This window comes from Ahaetulla prasina, chromosome 2, assembly GCF_028640845.1.
Source record: "Ahaetulla prasina isolate Xishuangbanna chromosome 2, ASM2864084v1, whole genome shotgun sequence".
In the NCBI taxonomy this organism is placed as follows: Eukaryota; Metazoa; Chordata; class Lepidosauria; order Squamata; family Colubridae; genus Ahaetulla; species Ahaetulla prasina.
Window position 1 is genome coordinate 186,467,717 of NC_080540.1, and position 17,714 is coordinate 186,485,430.

General features: G+C 43.3%; 1 protein-coding gene across 2 annotated transcripts in view; it reads right to left on the reverse strand.

Moving 5' to 3' along the window:
- TMEM52B (transmembrane protein 52B) overlaps nucleotides 1-17,714 on the reverse strand; it is a 126,264-nt gene that overhangs the window by 52,512 nt on the left and 56,038 nt on the right. The window lies entirely within an intron of this gene.

Genomic DNA, 17,714 nt, shown 5'->3' on the forward strand with positions numbered 1-17,714 from the left:
ATCAGAATCTTGTAATAACCTGCTGTTTTCCATGATTACAGTTTTTCCTATGCTTTTGTTGTTTATATGTGTGCATGTATTGAGCTGAAATATATGTACTATATCCCATTATTGAAGAATTCCAAATATTTCTCAATAATCATTCACATTTTAATCAGGTTTATAGTTAACAATTTCCTTTGGGGCATGTAATACCTGTTCCGTGAAAGGCAAGTCAGTGCTGAATCAGAAAATTTGCTTATGCTCAATTACAACAATGTTGCATCAGCAATTAAGCTGGTGAATTATTACTCTGACATAGTTTTCAAAGGCAGCAAGCAGAACCAATGAATTCTGAAGCACGGCAACAATTCTCAATTAGAGCTTGGTTTTTTTTAAATTTTATTTTAACAGGCATCTACAAACCTCATACTGATTCATGCACCAAGCAGACTAATATGTTGGCCATTTCACTAATCCAGAAAATGGCTACAATTTAGCAGCTTTGGATCTTTACTATCATATAATAATAATATCAGAGTTGGAAGGGACCTTGGAGGTCTTCTAGTCCAACCCGCTGCCCAGACAGGAAACCCTACACCATTTCAGACAAATGTTTACAAACAGGTAATTGTGGGGTCCTTGTTTTCTTGAAGATGTTGTCAAAGTTCTAACAAGTGCAAGCAAATTATTTTTTTAAAAATAATGGTTTTTATTAAGCTTTTTACCTTTAAGAACAGAAAAAAAACAGGGACAAAAACACAATAAAAAAACAAGACAAACTTAACAATACAGTATAAGCTATTTTTACAGCCTTCTGTATCGACATGTATATTCTCTATTTATGTTCAATTTTTCTACTGAATACATATCTTTACATTATTCTTATTTACATGCTTTGAGATTAACAATAATTAACAACTTATGGTTCTTTATTTCAATGATATTAAATTAATTTTCCCATTTCTTATTTTGGTTTCTTTTTTCTAACCATTTATACATTTTGTTCCACACTCTATAATAGTCCGAATCTTCTCTTTCCTTAATTTCCATTGTCACTTTATACATTCTGCGCATTCTAACATTTTTCTAATCACTATTTCCTCTGATAGTATGTTATTCCGTTTCCAACCTTGTGCAATAGTCATCCTTGCTGCCATTAATATGTGTAATATTATATATTGCAAAGTTTTCTCTATTTTGGGGTCTATTACCGTATATACTCGAATATAAGCCGATCCGAGTATAAGCCGAGGTCCCCAATTTTACCCCAAAAACTGGGGTAAACTGGGGACTCGAGTATAAGCCGAGGGTGGGAAATGAGGCACCTACCGGTTGGGGAAACCCTCCCTCCCTCAGCTGAGAAGGCTGGCGGCCCCCGCCCGCCTCTCACTGCACCGCAGGGCTTCCGTCCGGTAAAATGTGAAAAAAAGGGAAAAAAAAAACTCGAGTATAAGCCGTATATACTCGAGTATAAGCCGAGGGGCTTTAAAAAAAAACAAAACTCGAGTATAAGCCGTATAGACCCGAGTATAAGCCGAGGGGACGTTTTTCAGCACAAAAAACGTGCTGAAAAACTCGGCTTATACTCGAGTATATACGGTATTCCCAATAGAAAGAGCCCCGATTTGAATTCTATCTTTTGTGATGTAATTTCCTCCAACCATCTCTTACTTTTATACCAATTTTTTTTGGGGGGGGGACATCCACCACATGTGGTAGTATTTTCCTAATTCATGGCCACATCTCCAACATTTGGGTGATAAATTTAGAAACATTTTAGAAACATTAAAAGCATCACCAATGACTGCATCTCCAATGATCCATTTGTTAAGCTACTGAAGTTCGCAGATGACACAACAGTGATTGGTCTCATTCGAGACAATGATGAATCCACATATAGACGAGAGGTCGAACGACTAGCCTTGTGGTGCAACCAAAACAATCTGGAACTGAACACACTCAAAACCGTAGAAATGGTGGTAGACTTTAGGAAAAACCCTTCCATACTTCCACCTCTCACAATACTTGACAACACAGTATCAACAGTAGAGACCTTCAAATTTCTGGGTTCTATCATATCGCAAGATCTCAAATGGACAGCTAACATCAAAAACATCATTAAAAAAGGACAACAAAGAATGTTCTTTCTGCGCCAACTCAGTAAGCTCAAACTGCCCAAGGAGCTGCTGATCCAATTCTACAGAGGAATTATTGAGTCTGTCATTTGCACCTCTATAACTGTCTGGTTCGGTTCTGCAACCCAACAAGAAAAACACAGACTTCAGAGGATAATTAGAACTGCAGGAAAAATAATTGCTACCAACTTGCCTTCCATTGAGGACCTGTATACTGCACGAATCAAGAAGAGGGCCGTGAAAATATTTGCAGATCCCTCGCATCCTGGACATAAACTGTTTCAACTCCTACCCTCAAAACGACGCTATAGAGCACTGCACACCAGAACAACTAGACACAAGAACAGTTTTTTCCCGAAGGCCATCACTCTGCTAAACAAATAATTCCCTCAACACTGTCAGACTATTTACTGAATCTGCACTACTATTAATCGTTTCATAGTTCCCATCACCAATCTCTTTCCACTTATGACTGTATGACTATAACTTGTTGCTGGCAATCCTTATGATTTATATTGATATATTGATCATCAATTGTGTTGTAAATGTTGTACCTTGATGAACGTATCTTTTCTTTTATGTAACACTGAGAGCATATGCACCAAGACAAATTCCTTGTGTGTCCAATCACACTTGGCCAATAAAATTCTATTCTATTCTATTCTATTCTATTCTATTTTGGCCAATTTTGCTGGAGCTAAATGCCATCTATAAAAAATTCTATACAGATTTTCTTTGTATGCTACCGCCATTGTAAATGTGTAATTTCTTTCCCAAAATTTGTCCCACTTTTCTAATTCTATATTGTGTCTGAAATTTTTTCTCCAACTGATCATCATTTCTTTTACTGTTTCTTCTTCCATTCTATATCTTAATAAAAGATTGTAAATTTTTGTAATCATTTGTTTCCCCATCCTAATAATTTATCTATTCCCAATTATTCCTTAGATATGCCATATTATTCCTGATCTTTTTTGAATCTAGTTTTAATTTGTAAATAAGGCCACCATTTCAAATTTAATCCTTGCATTTTCAAATCTTGAACTGATTTTAATTCTCCTTTTTCGTCAAGTAGTTCTGCGTAGCACACCATTTTGCTCAAATCAGTGGTGTTTGGATGTAACATTGCTTCCATCGTTAATAACCAAATTGGGACTTTTGTGTAATAATTCTTTTTAATTTTTTCCAAAACTTTTAGGAGAGCATTTCTTAATATATGTCTTTGAAAATACATGTGATATATGTGATATTTGTTCTTTCCCTCCCAGAGGAAGCCATGCCAACCTATTTGAAGATCATGGCCCTCTTTTGTTAATATGCATTTGTTTTGTAATTGGATCCAATCTTTGAGCCATGACAAAGCTGCAGCCTGATAATAAAGGTCCTAGTCAGGGAGACCAAAACCGATCCAATTTCCACTATCTTGCAATAATTTAAATTTGATGTGTGGTTTTTTCCCTGACCAAATAAATTTTGAAGTCGTTTTATTTAATTGTTCAAAAAAGTTTTTCTAATTTAATTGGTACTGTTTGGAAAACATATAGTAATTTAGGTAATATATTCATTTTAATTGTTGAAATTCTGCCAATTAATGATATTTGTAATTTACTCCAGTTTTCCAAATCTTTGTGTATTTCTTGTAAGAGTGTATCATAATTGTCTTTTTTAATCATGGTGCACTTTGCCGATAGCCATATTCCTAAATATTTAATTTTTTTAACTCTCAAGATCTCCAGTTTCTCCTCTGGTTCTTCATTCTGTATATTCATTAAATTTTGGGTCAACATTTTAGTTTTTTCTTTATTTATTTTGAGCCCTGCCACTTTGCCAAATTGGTTTATATCTTGTACTGGTGGTTCTCCAGATTCTAAGGGTTCCTCAATAATAAATGCCAAATCATCTGCAAATGCCTGGACTTTATATTCCTGTGATTTAATTTTTAATCTCTTTATTTCCAAATTATCTCTAATTTGTGACATTAATGTTTCCACTGAGAGAATGAATAACAGAGGAGATTAGAGAGCATCTCTGTCGTACTCCTTTTGCTATATTAAAACTTTCTGTTTGTTCACCATTTAAAATCATTTTTGCTCTCTGGGTAGAATAAATTGTTCTAATCATTTCAGTAAAGTTTTTTCCAAAATTCATAGCTATTAATTGATTAATCATAAAGTCCCAATTTGGGTTATCAAAAGCTTTCTGTGCGTCCAGAAATAAGGAAGCTGCCTGTTTTTTTGGGTAAGCCTCATAATATTCAAGTACATTCATGATAGTTCATATGTTATTTTTATGTGTCTGTTGAGCAGAAATCTATTTTGGTCTGAGTGTATAATTTCATTCAATATAATTTTAATTCTATCTGCTATTATAGTCATAAATATCTTATAATCAGCATTTAACAGCAAGGTTGGCCTATAATTTTGGATCTTCTCTTTTTCAGTATTGCTTTTAGGAATGAGAGTTATTAAGGCCTCCATCCAGGATTTTGGTATCTTCACATTCTCTAATACTTCATTATATGTTTCTAATAGTATATTTTCTAATGGTTCTTGAAATTCCTTATAAAATTCTGCTGGAATTCCATCCAGGCCTGGGGTTTTGTTATTTTTTTGTTTTTGTATTGCCCTCTTCAGTTCTAATGTTGTTATCCTCTCATTCAATATTTCTTTTGTTGGAGAGGCATGGCCAGCGTTGGATGGAAAGGATGCGAACCCCAGGAGCTCTGGGGTGAGCGCCGAAAATCCCCTCGCCATGGGGGTCCGGACCGAACCATAGCTGTCCTGCAGGGGCAACGAAGAAAGAGGGAGCTGCCAGACCAAACAGGGAAGTTGCAAATTCCCTGCAGCTCTGGCTTTTTTCCCTCGACCCAGCGAGGTGGACCGCATCCATCACCAGCTGCCTGGTCAGGACAGCCACAAAGAACGGGCAGGAAGATAAAGTGGAAACATTGAACAAGATAAGGAAGCCGGGTGAGTTAATACCAGCTCACGAAGCAGCACTTTGAGAGATTTTAGCAACAAATTTAAAAAAAAGAACTTTGAAACAGCGGCTAAATTAAATGGGATGTGAAACCGGAAGGAAAAAATTAAAGTGATACCTAAAACCTAACAAATTTGGCTTGGAATGGAAGTCTAGAGCCCTAAACAAACAGAGGAATACAAGACTTTAATTAAATCAGAATTTTGAGAATTTTGAAAGTTTTATTGACTAATTAAAGATTACATATAAGGAGGAAAAAAAAGAAAGGAACTAAAGGATTTAAATTTGGACTGTAATTGAACATCTCCAATTTCCTCTATTTTCTATATATTTGGAGCAAGCAAAGGATTAAAACTAAACTATTTACTTCAACGGATAAAAAGGGAAACAAATTGAAACAAAAGAGGTGCGGCTCTGTGTTACAGAAACAAAATGTATACTTTGTTAATTATGAATTGCAACTAGACTAAAGAGTGACATCTAAAGGCAGATGAAGAAATACAAGATTGAAAAACTATGGAAGAATTTCATGGGAGGATCTTATCAACCAGCTGCTTGACTTTTAAGATTCACAACATCTAAGAATAAAGCAGAGAACAACTGACAGCAAGAAAAATAGATAATAACATCTAAGCAAAGAACAAAATAGAATAGAATAGAATAAAATAGAATAGAATAGAATAAAATAGAATTTTATTGGCCAAGTGTGATTGGACACACAAGGAATTTGTCTTGGTGCATATGCTCTCAGTGTACATAAAAGAAAAGATACGTTCATCAAGGTACAACATTTACAACACAATTGATGGTCAGTATATCAATATAAATCATAAGGATTGCCAGCAACAAGTTACAGTCATACAGTCATAAGTGGAAAGAGATTGGTGATGGGAATGATAAGAAGATTAATAGTAGTGCATTTCTGTAGAAATAACTACAGAACTGGAATATTAATAATGATTCAAGAAAAGATAATGAGCTGCTTGCAGCAATGATAGGGAATAATATATTAAAAAAATTGCATTATGATATACAGCTAAAGTTTGTATAAAGATTATTGGAGAATTATTAAGAGGGAAAAGAGGAAAAGGAGTGTAAGAAATTTAATGAGCTAAGAAAATATGATCTTTTAAGCATATACAGTTAAGCTGAAGTGACTTGAGATAAAACTACGAATAGAAATATATAAATATAACCATGAAAGCATTTGAGATACAAGAAATATTGGCTCCTTTTTATCTTCTCTTTTATTAAGAATAGATAATGCTGAAACTGACAGAATAAGAAACGATTGGTAATTAAGTTACAGGTTAACTTAGTAGAATAGAAATAGAATAGAATAACATATAACACCCATCCTGCGCAGACTGCACTGGCTGCCTGTGGCCTTCCGGGTGCGCTTCAAGGTTTTGGTGACCACCTTTAAAGCGCTCCATGGCATAGGGCCGGGTTATCTACGGGACCGCCTGCTGCTACCGAATACCTCTCACCGACCCGTGCGCTCTCACAGAGAGGGACTCCTCAGGGTGCCGTCAGCGAGGCAATGTCGTCTGGCGACGCCCAGGGGAAGGGCCTTCTCTGTGGGGGCTCCCACCCTCTGGAATGAACTGCCCCCAGGACTTCGTCAGCTTCCGGACCTTCGGACCTTCCGCCGCGAGCTTAAAACATATCTATTTAATTGCGCAGGACTGAGTTAGATTTTAGTTTATGGGTTTTATCTTGGGTTTTAATTTTTATATTTTTAATTAAGGCTTTTGAATAAGTTTTTTAATTGTTTTTAGAATTGTATTTATTGTATTTCTTGCTTTTAAATGCCTGTAAACCGCCCTGAGTCCTTTGGGAGATAGGGCGGTATATAAATATAAACAATAAATAAATAAATAAATAAATAAATAAATAGAAATAGAAGTTATTTGAATATGAAAACAAGATGATTTTTAGCAAGGAATTTTAAAGATTAAAGATGAAATAATAAGTGATGGGAGACTTTTATGAAACTGAAAGGTAAGAATTAATTGTAGGAGTGAGTTTTTCAGAGTTTATTTTGTTTTATAAGTTACTTTCTCTTTTTTGCTATGGGAGAAATAAGGGATGGGAGACCTTTTTAAAAGGTGAGAATTAAAGTAGGAAAGAATTTTATAGATAGTACCTTGTTTTCTTTTAGTTTCTGTTATTGCTTTATTTTTGATTAAATTAGGGATAATTACTTTTTTGGTTTTGTGGAACGTAAGAATTAAGAAAGAAATTTGGGGGCGGGGAACTTTTCTTTTAATGTAGAAGGGAGGGATAAAAAGAGGGCAAGAATGAGGGGACTAGACTAGATTTAAGTGTTAATTTCAGGATAAGGGGCGGATACAGATTTTATAATAGAAATGTACAAATAGTAAAACTTTAAGGGGGAAAGGGAAATAAATTATATTTTGAGGGGGTGAAAATTGAATTGGGTTTAATTATGTACCTGACTAATATCTTGTTCAAAAACAATTTGTATGTGGTTTGTAAAGAAAAAAAAATTCTTTTGTTAAGTCTGGAAGGATTGGATGGTTCCTCTATTGTAGATATCTCTTAATATCCTTCTCTTCTATTTTTCCTTGGCTTTACAAAGTTTGAAAATAGCTTACTGCTATGGTTTTTATTTTCTCTTTCTGGAAGTGTACTATCCCTTCTTCATCTTCTAGTTGTTGTATTAATTTCTTTTCCTTTTCTTTTTTTAATTTATAGGCTAGCCATCTTCCCGGTTTATTAGCGGTTTCAAAATAGTTTTGTCTAATTGATGTAATTTTTTGAGTCATTTCTTCCTGCATGATTAGATTTAATTTGTTTTTAGTTATTTCTTTTTCTTCTTTGATTTCCTGATTTAGGGTTTAGCGCAAGGAAATTAGAACTCTCAGACTTAAATCTTCCTCAAAGGACTTCTTTACTGGGTGCCTCATATCAGCATGATTATGTGTAAAATCAACTATAAATGCTCCCCGCGGTTTTGGTATAATTAAAATAGTAAATGATCCCCTTCCCAAGTGTCACAGGTCACATTGTCCAGTTAGGTTAATTGGCGGGTTTCTTAGACACTCCTCTCCGACTACATCCAACACCTTTGGAGATGACCTTGGTTTCCATGAGAGTTATGTGTTGTGCCTAGCAAGGCATTCTAGCCTACACACACACACTGTTGTGGCTCAAGCCCCCCCGGGCCTGGCCCCCTGCTAGAGAGTGACTCAGAGAGTGAGGGGGAAGGGCCGTCAGGGCTCCCCTCCACAGGGCCGGCCTCTCTGGCTCAGCTCCAGGAGCCAAAGGCAGGCCAGGAGGAGGAAGTAACGAGGCCTCTGTCTCCTGTACCTCCCCCCATCCAGGCAATGCTTCCAGACCCAGCTGTGGACAATTAATCCTGGTTAGATCCCAGGTTTCATAGACAAGAGAGGCGGGAACAACAGAAGAAGGGGTGGAGCAGGCCTAGAAAGTGCTGAGTCACGGAGCCACACCCCATAGGATATAAAAGCAGGAGGGATTGCTCTACTACTTCGTGACGGACAAATCAAACTGACTGGAGAAAACTTGAGCTGATCTATTTGACTGAGCATTTGGCTTGGATTGCTGTTTGTTCCTGACTTCCTGGTTGACACGCTGGCATCAAGATAAAGAAAAAGATAAAGAAAACCTTGGCAGACGCTCGCTGGTTTGCTGCCAGAGCTGATAGCTGCCGTGGACTAAATTGCCGGCTAATTGAGTCATTTCACGTACCTCCCGAACTGAGGTGGGAGGACAGAGCACACACACACACACACGCACACGCACACACACTGTGTGGCAACTGAGAAACAAGAAAATGGCTTCTGCCAGGTTCAGTTTGAAATTGAAAGATGATTCATTACCCAACTAGATAACATTATCAGTGCTAGAAGGGAGTAGAAGGGTTTGAACTCTTGTTTACAAATTGCTTGTCCTTTCAGAATTGGTGGTTTTATTTTATTTTATTTAGAGAAGTTATATGGCCACTCATTCACTCTCACCAGGCAGCTTACAAAAAATAGAAACCCAATATATAACAGCAAAACAGTAAAAATAATAACCCTACCCCCACCCTTTCATGACAACAATCAATCAAACAAGCCAATTGATGGGCTCCATCCCTCTCTGGGTTCCCCTTGTCCATTGGCAAAACCAGGTCTTCAGGGCCTTGTGCAAGAGTATCAAAATAAGGGCTAGTTTAATCTTTGTAGGGATGATGTTCCAAAGGGAGGGAACCACTATGGAGAAAGCCCTTCCTCTAGGTCCCGCCAGATTTACTTCCTTAGGAGAGGGGACCTGCAACATTCCCTGCCTCCCTACTCTGGTGGGTCAGGGGGCTATAAGCAGAAAGAGACAGTCCTTCAGATAACCTGGTCCCAGGCCATGTAGGGCTTTAAAGCAGCACTTTGAATTATACCCAGAAGCAAATTGGCAGCCAATGCAGCTGCTGCAGGAGAGGTGGACATGAGCACACCTGGGTCTGCACAAAATCCTGAGGGCTGCTTCATTTTGAAACCAATTGAAGCTTCCAGTTACTTTTCAAGGGCAGCCCTATGTAAAGCGCATTGCAAAAGTCAGGATGGGACATGACAAGGGCGTGAATGATTGTGAGCAGGGATTGTTGGTCTAGGAAAAGGTATAACTGGTGCACAATCCACAGTTGTTCAAAGGCCCTCCTGGCCACAAGTGCCACTTGGTCCTCAAGCAGGACTTGTGAGTCCAGGAGAACTGCCAGAAGCACTGGGTCAGTGCCACTCTATCCAAGAACAGAGATGGCAATTCTCCATGGACCAAAGAACTCAAATCCATTCAGTCTTACCAGGGTTCAGTTTCAGGTCTCCCCCAATGTGGGAGGGAGCATATTGCTTTCCTTTTGCCTTTCAGCTCCAATCCAGAAGCCCTCAAGCAGTCACATTCACAACAAACCATTTTATACCAAATATATATTGCTGATAAAGAAATAAAGAGAGACTAGTATAGATCTATTTCAAGGGAATCAGTATGCTCCCTCCCACATTGGGGCAGACCAGGTGCTTCGACAGAAAAACACTGAATCTCTCTCCTGGCTCAGCTTATAAAGGGAGGAGAACTTGTGGTTCAGAGGTTAATACAACTGCCTAATATTCAGGCAGCCCAAATTTGAATCCGAGTAAAAGTATGGCTAACTGATGAAAGCTAAAAAGCTTGAAATAGATCTATACTAGTCTCCCTTTATTTCTTTATCAGCAATATATATTTGATATATGTATATATGTATGATCCCATATATAGAATATGATACACACACACACACACACACACACACATATACATACATATAATGGAGCAAAAGGAAATCAAAGTAGCAGGAGTTAGTGAAAGTGCTAAAAAGCTGCCATGTGCCTGCTGTTAAGAAAGTGAAAGCAAAAACCACCAATAAACTAGAGGGAGGAGATAGCTTAGAACTGCTGATTCCTAAAGAGTATTGTGTGAAAAGTGTTTATGGTGCCTGTCTCCTGCTCTTCCCCCCCAACTCCTTTCCATCACCACTGTGGCAGGGACGCTCCCTGCCTTCTAAAATCTACTGAGGACAGAACTCCTTCAACAACCCACCCCGTGGCTGGAGCTGGAAAGGTCACTATGAAATCAGAATCGAATGCACGCAGGAACCAATGCTGTCCATGGCTGGGGTTGTGCTACTTGCTCGCATGTGCAAGCCTTACTTTTTGAGTGCAGGAATGAATTCTTCAACTGAGTGAGAAGGCCCTGCAGGGCCAGGGCCCTCACACCCATGTCCAGTCTGCTGGAGTTCACTGTGCCGCAGGAGGAATGAAGCCCCGTTGTTCCACGTATTCAAATGGGTGCAAATGGGCGCTTGGAAATGGAGTGATCTTTGAGGGCAATCCTACTGCTGTACCTCTACTTTCTTCAGCTCAGATGCAGCCAGGGCACCTAAGCTGCTGGCTGCAGCAGCGGGAGCCACCTGAACAGCCATGATTGCTTCCTACCCAGCTTGCCAGCCAGCTGGACCTGCCTGACCTACTCCATGCTGGCCAGCCAGCCAGCACAAAGCCTTGCCGCTCTTCTCATCCTCGTCCTCCCTGCTCAAGCAGCGACAGGCTCTGCAGGACAACAGGGTCTCTCGTTCTGGTATGGGTGTGATGGGCATGGCCTCCTTGCTCAGTTGAAGGCTTTGTTCCTGCACTCAAACAGTAAAGCCGTCCTGGAATCAGAATCGGAATCAGCTGCTCACAGAAACAAACGCCATCCGTGGCCCAGGAGCACTGTTTGCTTGCATGCACCAGTCTTATTGTTTGAGTGCAGGAATGAATCCTTCAACTGAGTGAGGAGGCACCATGGGGCCAGGCCAATGGTGGGTTGCTACCGGTTCGGACTAGTTCTCAAGAACCGGGGGCAAAAATTTGAAAAAGTTTGCAGAATCGGTAATGATAACCAGCTGGCCACGCCCCCAAACCGGTTCCCTGGTCGCCGCTCACTTGCCCTGCCTGCAATTTTCTCCGCTGCCATGTTCTTCACACACGCGCAATCCCATTGCCTTCCAAGACCAATGGGATGCGCATGCAGGAAGAACATGGCAATGATGGCGGCAGTTTTTTCTGTGCATACTTTTTGGCGGCCAGGCCTACTGAGAAACCAGAGTTTTCAGCGGTCCCCCAGCCAGCCGCTGCTGCTGGAAAGCGGCTGGCAAAGGAGGCTGCTTTGCCAGCCGCTTTCCAGCAGCAGCGGCTGGCTGGGGGACTGCTGAAAACTCCAGTGAGCTTTCCTTCTGGATTCTGTACCAGCCGCGGAAGGTAAGCAGGCCAGCTGGAGGGTGGGGGAGTGAGAGCTGGCAGAAGGATGGTACCAGCAGCGGGTTGACCGATTTGCATAGTGAGGGAGGGAAGCACAGGACGCATCAGAGCTCTTTCCCTGCCTTCCCCCAAGCCAGCATGCCTTATGAGGAAAGAGCGCGGGATTGTGGCACCAGAGTCACAGCACTTTGAACCAGATGCCCTTCGGTGGCAGGCAGGCATGACCCTTATTTCAGAACTTCTATTTCTCTCAGAGCACCCCTGAGGCAGCTTTTCTGGTTTGGAGAGCAGTGGAGCTTGTACTTCTCGCCTGTCCCTGTGCCTCCTACCTTTCCCCATCTGCGGACCAGTCTTAGTGAGTGGCTTCCCCAGTGTACACGCGATTTTCTGTCCCATAGTGGCTCAGGGACATTTAACTGGTCGCCTTTTGTAACCGACACTCCAAAAGAGGCAGTCCAGGGCTGCGGGATGCCCTCAAGTGGGATTTAGAAGCCAGTTTCAAAGGTTCATCTACAGCTCCCTTAAGTCATCTGCCATGGTTTAAGAAACTATAAAGCAGCAGTTCTCAACCTGTGGGTCGGGACCCCTTTGGGGGTCAAATGACAATTTGCCAGGGGTCGCCTAAGACCATCGGAAATATGGGAAGTATACTTGCGAGTTGAAGAATTGTGCTCCAATGGTTGACTCCACAAGCCAGCTGCAGGCTCTTCAAATCGCTAGCTGAATTCGGCTTCAGGCGCGATGAATTAAAAAAGAGAGAAATCTTTGCTCTGATGTCTCCCTCTCAAGCCAGCTGCAATCACTCCCAATCACTAGCCTAATCTGGCTTCAGGCGCGATAATCTTAATAGGGGAGGAGTCTCCGCTTTAATGCCTCCGTCCTCAAGGCAATCACAAGCAGTTCAGATCGCTAGCCAATACAGCTTCAGGCGCGATAAATTCAAAACGAAAATAATTTTATGGTTGGGGTCGCCACATCATAGGGAATTGTATTAAAGGGGTCGCAGCACTATAAAGGTTGAGAACCACTGCTATAAAGGCTAATTTCGTGTAATGTGCCCAGGCCAAACAAGCCCCGAGGCTGTTTAGCAAGTAAATTCAATCCACCACATGCTATTTCTGAAGATGAACGTGGAAAACCACCCTATATTCTTGTGAACACCCGATGAGACTACAACCAGCTTGCTTTTCTGAGAAGTATAAATCCTCCCCCACCCCAGATTTCCTTCTCCAAAATCCACAGATATATGTTGCTCTGGTGATTCTTAACCATCCAAGTCATGGTTGTCCCAAAAGCACTTTTCCAAAAGGCAACTGAACTTTCTTGATTGTTTTCTTGGAAACGTTTTGCTTCTCATCCAAGAACTGAAGAAGCTTCTTAGATGAAAAACAATCCATTTTCAAAGAAAAAAAAAACAAAGTCCAGTTGCCTTTTGCATCTACAGATCTATGCTTGATTTCAACATAATCCCCAGGCAGAGCTCTAAATTATAGTGAAAGGAATAGTAATAAATAGATAGAAACTTGCTATTCTATAGACATTTGTTCTATAGTAATGTGTGTGTGTGTGTTATACTGCTATAAAAGTTTTTCCTTTTAATTGTTAAGCATCTGTAAGAACATATGCCTGCAATCAATTGCATCCTTCTTGCATTAAGATCTAAATCCTCCATAAATCCTTTTCCTTCTTCCATAAAATGCCATCCCACTTGCTCTAGGAATTGGCACGTATCTCTTAGCTCATCTATCTCAAACTACCAGAGCAACCCACACACCTTTTGTTCTGTTAATAGGGGACTGAGTAGCTAATTAGAAAGACAAAAGGAGGAAAAGATAGTGAAAGATAAACATTGCAGGAAGATGTATATTGGAAGTTAAATTATATGACTGAGTTTTACAGTGTAGTTATTTATTTATTTATTTATTTTATTTATTTTATTTTATTAGATTTTTATACCGCCCTTCTCCCGAAGGACTCAGGGCGGTGTACAGCCGAAATAAAATACAGAGTATATACAATTAAAAGAAATTAAAAGAAACTATTAATAAATGGCCGATAATTTAAAAAATGTACAAATGTTTAAAATCTCTAAAACCCCAATTTAAAATCAACTATTTATGCCAGTCCTGCTTGAGTAAATAAGTATGTTTTTAGCTCACGACGGAAGGTCCGAAGATCAGGAACTTGACGTAAGCCAGGGGGGAGTTCGTTCCAGAGCGTCGGTGCTCCCACAGAGAAGGCCCTACCCCTGGGAGCCGCCAGCCGACATTGTTTGGCGGACGGCACCCTGAGAAGGCCCTCTCTGTGAGGCGTCTGGTCGATGGGAGGCATACGGTAACAGCAGGCGGTCTCGTAAGTACCGGGTCCTAAGCCATGGAGCGCTTTAAAGGTGGTAACCAGGATCTTGAAGCGCACCGAAGACCACAGGAAGCCAGTGCAAACTACGGAGCAGTGGTGTTACGTGGGAGCCTCGAGCGGCTCCCATTACCACTCGCGCAGCTGCATTCTGGACTAACTGCAGCCTCCGGGTGCACCTCAAGGGCAGCCCCATGTAGAGAGCATTGCAATAATCCAGCCGAGACGTAACCAGAGCGTGAGTGACCGTGCATAAGGCATCCCGGTCAAGGAAGGGACGCAACTGGCGAACCAAGCGAACTTGGTAAAAAGCCCTCCTGGTGACGGCCGCCAGATGTTCCTCAAAGGACAGCCGGCCATCCAGGAGGACGCCCAAGTTGCGAACCACCTCCTTTGGGGCCACTAACTGCTTCAACAGTCAGCTGCGGATGCAGCTGACTGTACCGGGTGCCGGAATCCACAGCCACTCCGTCTTGGAGGATTGAGCTTGAGTCTGTTTCTCCCCATCCAGACCCGCACGGCTTCCAGGCACCGGGACAGCACTTGACCGCTTCGTTGGGGTGGTCCGGGTGGAAAAGTACAGCTGAGTGTCATCAGCGACAGATGATAACTCACCCGAACCCACTGATGACCTCGCCCAGCAGCTTCATGTAGATGTTGAACAGGGTAGGCGAGAGAATCGAGCCCTGGGGTACCCCACAAGTGAGGCCCCTCGGGGCGACCTCTGCCCCCTGTCAACACCGACTGCGACCGGTCAGAGAGATAGGAGGAGAACCACCGATAAACGGTGCCTCCCACTCCCAATCCTCCAACCGGCGCAGCAGGATACCATGGTCGATGGTATCAAAAGCCGCTGAAAGATCTAATAGGACCAAGGCAGAGGAACAGCCCTGTCCCTGGCCCTCCAGAGGTCATCCACCAACACGACCAAAGCCGTCTCCGTGCTATAACCGGGCCGGAAGCCGGACTGAACGGGTCTAGATAGACAGCTTCCTCCAGGTGCTGGGAAGCTGCCATGCAACCACTCTCTACAACCTTCGCTAGAAGCGAAGGTTGGAGACTGGACGATAATTTCCCAAAATAGCTGGGTCCAGGAAGGCTTCTTCAGGAGAGGTCTCACCACCGCCTCCTTCAAGGCGGCGGGAAAACCCTTCAGCTAAAGAAGCATTTATAATCCCTGAACCAGCCTCGTGTCACTTCCTGAGCAGCCAGTACTAACCAGGAAGGACACGGGTCCAGTAAACACGTGGTCGCATGCAACCTCCCCAGCAACCTGTCCACGCCCTCGGAGCCACAGAATCAAACTCATCCCAAATAACCTCAACAAGACGAGTCTCTGTCACCTCGGCTGAATCATCGCAATCATGGTCCAAGCCATCACGGCTGAACGATTTTATCGTATAGATAACCGTTAAACTCCTCGGCTCGACCCTGCAGGGGTCATCCCGCCTCTTGTTGAAGGAGGAACGGGTCACCCAAACAGGGCGGCCGGGCGGTTATCTGCCGACGCAATGAGGGTGGAAACGAGAGCATTTCGCCTCCTCATTGCCACTAGGTAAGTCCTGGTAAAGGACCTCACTAGTGTCCGATCAGCCTCGGACCTGCTGGACCTCCAAACACTCTCTAGGCGTCTTCTCCGGCGTTTCATCTCTCTCAGCTCCCCGGAGAACCAGGGAGCCAATTGAGATCTACGCCGGGTCAGAGGCCGCAAAGGCACGACACGGTCCAAAGCCCCAGCCGCGGCCCGATCCCAAGCCGCAACTAGTTCTTCAGTCGTGCCGTGGGTAAGATCCTCAGGAAACGGCCCAAGCTCCGTCAGAAACCTCTCCGGGTCCATCAGGCGCCTGGGACGGAACCAACGCATCGGCTCCGTCTCCCTGCGGTGGTGAGCAGCGGTTCGAAAGTCTAGGCGAAGGAGAAAATGATCCGACCATGACAATGGTTCTTTCACTATATCTCCTAATTCCAGATCATTAACCCACTGACCAGAGATAAAAATCAAGTCTAGCGTGCCTCCCCCGATGTGTGTAGGGCCATCAGTTACTTGAATCAGGTCCAAGGCCGTCATGGAGGCCTGGAACTCCTGAACCACTGTTGATGACAAGCCGGCCGATGGCAAGTTGAAATCTCCCAAGACCAAAAGTCTGGGGATCTCAACCGCCACGCCAGCAAGCACCTCCAGTAGCTCAGGTAGGGCTGTAGTCACGCAGCAAGGAGCCAGGTACGTGATCAACAACCCCATCTGATTACGATGGCCCCACTTCACAAGGAGGGATTCACAGCCAGCTATCTGAGGAACAGTGGACTCCCTTGGCTCCAGGCTCTCTCTAATCACAACCGCCACCCCGCCACCCCTACCCTGGGCCCTCGGCTGATGGAATGCACAGAAACCCGGCGGGCACAGTTCTACCAGGGGTACACCCCCTTCTGTGCCCAACCAGGTCTCTGTAATGCCCATAAAGTCCGCGGACTCCCCCTGAATCAGATCGCAAATCAGGGGAGCCTTATTAACCATGGACCGGGCATTGCAGAGCATCAGCCGTAGGCCCGAGCTCTGAGGATCTTGACCATCCGGGGAACGAGTAGGGACTGGGGGGCCGGAGCACGTGATCGCCTTTAAACATCGACCACGTGCTCCCAAAGAACGATACGGCCCCCTGCCTCCGCCATATCTGCCCCTCCCACTTACCGTAGATGGAATGATATTCTCTGCTCTGTTCAAACCCCTCCCCTCCTGTCTTCGGACCAGCTAAAATAATGTCGTGAGCGCGCGCTAGGACTGGACATACCCTCCCTGACGGGTTTCCCCCATCACCCGCCCTTGCCCTCCCCTTTAAAATTCCCTATTTAAAATCCCCAAAGGCTCTTCCTCGACGCATGCCACCTCTGTGGGTCCCAAAACCCGTCATTGAGGCCGGCCCTTGGTAGTGCAGAGGCCATTCCTGCAGGCGGGGCACCTGCAGGCAGAGGAGTTCATGTGCGGAGTATCGCATGTTGAAAAGTAGAGACAGCGAGAGAAAGTCATTTCCTCAGAATGGACAAGGCAAGAATAGATGGTCCAACCAATGGGAGGCCCCTTTGTCCGATGGAAAGTCAAAGTCAAAAATAGGCCAACACCCATATGGCAAGAAGGTGAGAGGCGCCATCGTCCCCACCATCGCTGGCACTGTCAATTCGGAAAGAGAAACCCCGCAGCTCTTACAAAACCGGTGGAATCCTCCCCCACCTCTTCAGACAAGGCGGGGGGAGTTCAAAACCCGTCGAAGCAACAATGACCCAGCAAGGAGCATAGTATATGGGATCGAGAGGGACGCCATTTTCAAAGCTCACCCCCCCCCCGCGGCCTTATGTCCATGCCGCGGTCTCGTCCAAACTTCCGACACCGATGATGAGGGTGGGCGTAGATGTAAACTCAGCAGACCAGGCGCCGATAGACAAACGCGGGCGGGGGCCGTGTCCTTCCACC